Raw genomic sequence first — 5,000 nt, forward strand, 5'->3', positions numbered from 1 at the left:
TGATATTGAACTTTGCCTTCTTGTTGTTCTATTGATACTTACAGTGTATTTTAAATGTATTGAGTGTCAACCATTTTATCCAACATTGTATGTCCAAAGAAGCATTTAGATTTGCTATACTTAAAAACATTTTGAAATAAGTGTTACACTTGTTCTCACATATACAAGAGCATAGCATAATTATTACACTGTATATACGGGTACTTGTCCATATTGGATTCAAGGTAAATAAATGATTACTTCATTTTCATAGGTTTGTTCTTCAGTTTTACATACTGTATTTGCTCGAATAATAGCCAGGGGCGATTTTTTTTTTCGCACCAGAAGGGGGCGATTATTCGAGGGAAGGTGATTATTCAAGGGGGGCGATTATTTCAAATATTTCTCACAGGAGGTCCTGCCCTAAATATTTTGTTTTATTATACCATTAAATCAAACATTGCCATAGAAAAAACTGTAAAAAAAATGGTGCTTATGTAATCATTCAGTGGTGAACAATTAAATAATAGCTTGTTTGTTACCCAAGATGTTTAATTATTTTTAACTTGAGAGGGAGGGGATAAGAGAAAGAGAAAATGGCGAGGGGTGGGGGGAGGCGATTATTCGAGGGAGGCGATTATTTAAAACAGTTCGGTCAAAGGGGGGGCTATTCTTCGAGGGAGGCGATTAATTGAGGGACGGCTATTATTCGAGGAAATACGGTATAGCATAATATTGTGTGAATTCTGAAAATATCCACAGGGGGTGGGGGAAAAAGACCTTGTTTTCCATACAAATCACTGTTTGCATTTGGAAATTCCAGAGGGATGGGGGTGACATTGCACCCCCTTCCATGGACAGAGTATGGATATTCTTTTTTCTGGTGTCAAAATCCTAGACACAAAAGGCATTTTGGAAAATAAAATCTTTGAAGTCCTGCTCATCATACTAGGAAAGAAACTGATGCAGACTTTACAGTATCTGCGTGGCAGCTGCCATTAAAAGTTTTGTCAAGAACCCTTGGTTTCCTGTAATATTTCTTTTATGTATAATTCCTTGTGGAGATTTTCTGTTAAAACAAGCCTACAAACCAAAATCATTTAGCTATGCCCTCAAGTATGAACGACACTTAAGCAAAGTAATCTTCCAGAGATGGAGGGTCTAACTGGCAAAACTCAGAGGTTGTGTTACCATAAAGGCAAGTAAGTGCATTCCTAAGTAAGGCACAGAAGATGTACATTTTCCCAACGGGGCTTAAATCCAGCTTCAAGTCTTTCTTACAATCTAAAAATTTAAAATAGTTAATGGTGTCCCCAAAACTCCACTCGACTGAGGAACGAACTTTATGCACAGACTCATTGAAACTTTGCATCTGATGTGTCAGTAATCCATACTGAAATGGTCTTTGCAGATGAACACGGTGGGGATACGCTGGATCACCATAAATACACATTGCCTGGCCAGTATAGACCAGACTCATCCAGCAGTGATGCATCATGCTTTCTCCCTTCTGGAAAAGAGATATAGTGGAGTTTTGAAATATCATTGATGTTGAGCTTACAGTATTTTTGAAATGTAATACTTCCTTCAAACCAGTTACAGTAATACTCTGTAAAGCCAAAACCCTTGTGGCCTTGATAGATCTAGATATGTGTGCTTACTGGAGGCTCAACTTATTTATGTAGAAATACCTATTAATAAATTAACATATAAGTTTTATGTTGGCTCCCTATATACATCTGCTCACAGGCATGGTAAGTTACAAAACAAATGTGTTTATGTCATAATGTACTGCAATGCACGTGAACTCTGACAATTCGTGTCATAGGTCACATGAATAGAATCATTTGGGTTCAGTTTGAAGAAAAAAGCCAACACTAGAAGTGGCCAAGAGATTTAAAGAAATCATATGCCTCATGTTTATACCTTCCCATTGGCATTAGCCTTCCTTTTGGCATTAGCCGAGATGAATAAATGCACTAACCTACAGGTTCAAAAAGATTCACGATGAGTCCATTTGGTAGAGCAACTGACTGAAATTTTAAGCCATGTACACATTTGTGTCAATTGTAAACATCTCTTTGCATTTCACCAGGGCGACAAATGGGCCTGACCGTGCCATCCACGAAACCAAAACAATTATCCAGGGCGGAACCTTTTGCAAACACTGAATCTGCCTAGACTTGAAGACTAGCAGAATCAAGAAGGTTGTGATTATACTCGGTCATTCTATGGCCATGGCGGTTGTAGAGGAAGTCAACTACTGTGTTACAGATCATGCTCATCACAGGAACAGGGTGGCCAAAACGGGGAATTAAATCTGAGTACCTGCAGGGGTAGCTAAATCTTTTCAGCATAATGCATAGCCCTTGAATGCCATTAGTCACGGATCCCTGGCTGCAGGTGAAAGTTTTGGGTAAACCAAGGACTTCTGCCAGCACCGGGATGTCTTCTTTATGGAAGTGAAATTCCGCTTTGCATTCAGCGTCGTCCATATCTTCAGGATCAAATTTTCCATAGACCTTTTTGCAGATATGGCGGCCATTTTGATTTCTATTGTTTCGAAAGACATTATGGGATGCTCAGGGGGCAAATTAATATGTATTTGCCCCCTGGGCACCCCATAATAGCTATTTGAAACAATAGAAATCAAAATGGCGGCCGTATTTGCAAAAAGGTCTATACTCTTCCTACGCGAGGTTCACTGAAACCTCCTGGCCATTTTCCAATCTGACTTTTGGATACAGTTTCCGGCGATAGATCGGGCAGCCATATCTGTGACCAGCACACACGATTCAACTGTTCAAATATGCGATGGCACTGTAAACGTCGTGAAACTGAACTCGCCTCACCATTTTGTTTGTTGTCCCTTCTTCTTATTCCGAATGTGCTCTTTCCATTTTTTATAGGGCAAATACTCTTCTCAAAGGTTTGTGTTTTGTTTTGTTTGCTCACAGCCAATTGAAACGACCGAACCAAACGTTCCGATATTTATACCATTTTTTCCTTTTTTTTTGACCTACATCATGTCAATAATGACGCAAAAGGACGCCGCGTCATCGAAAATATGACATCTACCCTCATTTCGTGACGTACATGATATGACATCAGTTTAGTTGTGGGCTGTCGTTTGTCTTAAGCACGCATTTTGGTAAACGCCTTATATCTAACGTCACCACATTACGAAATGATTTATGTGACGGATTCTTAATTTGCATTCGTTGTTTGACGCGTAGAGAAATGTAAAAATTTGGCGGTCCATTCTTCGAACACTAACAGACACCTCTGGGGGTGATCCAAAAGTGGGAATTTTTGGTACGAACTGGAAATTTGTGTTCCTTTGGGACAAGTTCCTAGTTCCAGATCCCTGGCCATGTCTATTTTCCTGTGAATTCGACTATATCTCGTCGGTGGTGAGGAAACATGGCGGATTTTGACAGCACAAGCTTCAAGTGTACAGAATGTGGGCTGGTTTCACAGGATATAGGGCAATTCTTGAACCATCAGTGCACTTTGTTGACGTTTGGCAGTAAGTTGGAGCCTTGAGTTTGTAGTTCATCACTTTAGGGAGAATAAATTGCTTACAATGAATGCTGCACTTTTGATCCTATTGACTTATTGTGTATTAAAGAAGAAAGAGATTTCAATCACCAGAAAGCCTGGAAACATTTTCGAGCGCCAAGTGAGAATCGAACTCACGACCCTCCGAGTTCTAGTTCGGACGCTCTACCACTGAGCTACTGGAACTCTAATGGCGAGCAGGTATTGCCGGCATGGAACTGTGAAAGTTTGACAAGCATTGGTTTTATACACGGATTTTGCTCATACTTTTATCCTGCGTAGGTAAGAAAAAGCCCCGGGAAAATGCTTTTAAAGTCCATTCTAAATGGAGAACAAGCTAAAAAGTTTGAATGGGCTAGATTAAATTATTTTTCTTGTCGTTTTGCACTGGTTAGACTAAAAGTAGGTGAGAAGCTAAACAAATTTGTAGGTAAATTGAAATGCACACCGACTTCATGCTAAACTTCATGCCAACTCGAAATTCTCTGTGTTCCTTTTGTTATGATAAGAAATAAAAATGTATATAAGGAGAGAAAGGTGGAAATGGAAATGCTTGATAATTAAGTTTAAGTTGAGACAAAACGTAGTGCTAAAATCACTATGCCTTCATATTTATTGAGTTTATGTCTTTTTAAGGTGGTCAACAACCTCTACCTAATCAGTATACTATTGGCACAGAGCTTCCATCCAGCCAATACTCTAGTACTAGTGACGCACAGCCTCCATTCTGCCAATACTATAGTGCTAGTGGTACAGAGCCACCATCTAGCCAATGCACTAGCACTACTGGTGGGGCAGAGCCTCCACCCAGCACTAGTGGTGCACAGCCACCAGGTAAATTTGTTCTTTGGTTATCGTTCGTTTTCCATACTAACAGACTGGTCATAGGTTTAAAGTATGTTTGTTTGTTATATGGAAAAGATTCTGTATCTCAACCATGGGGACATTAGAGATTCCAGGGGAGGGTGTGTTTGTTAGTGGTTTTTCAAGTTGTAAACATTGACATTTCCATACACGAGGTCCTTGAGTCAAATTCTGCTGTGTGTGCTGAATTGCACATGTGACATTTTTACCTATTATTTTTTATCTATAGCTTTCAAGTGGACTGATGACAACGTCAGGCTATTGATACATAGCTACCTCCAACTAAAAGATTCAATAGGGCAGTCAACAAAGAAAGACTTTTTTGAAGAGGTCGCAAAGGAGTTCAATTCATGTAGCTCTGAGAATAACAAAGTGCAAGGATTCCAATGCCAGAGGAAGTGGGTGAAGCTAGAGGCGAAACATAAAGAGGTCATAGATCACAATAGGCAAACTGGCAGATCAAGAATGACGTGGAAGTTTATGGATGAGATGGAGAATATACTTGCAGTAGACAATCCCAAAATAAATAAACCCAGAATACACATTTGATACTTCAACTTCTGTCCCCTCGACTTCCTCTTCAGCACATTCCAGTG

Source organism: Montipora foliosa, chromosome 8, assembly GCF_036669935.1.
Source record: "Montipora foliosa isolate CH-2021 chromosome 8, ASM3666993v2, whole genome shotgun sequence".
In the NCBI taxonomy this organism is placed as follows: Eukaryota; Metazoa; Cnidaria; class Anthozoa; order Scleractinia; family Acroporidae; genus Montipora; species Montipora foliosa.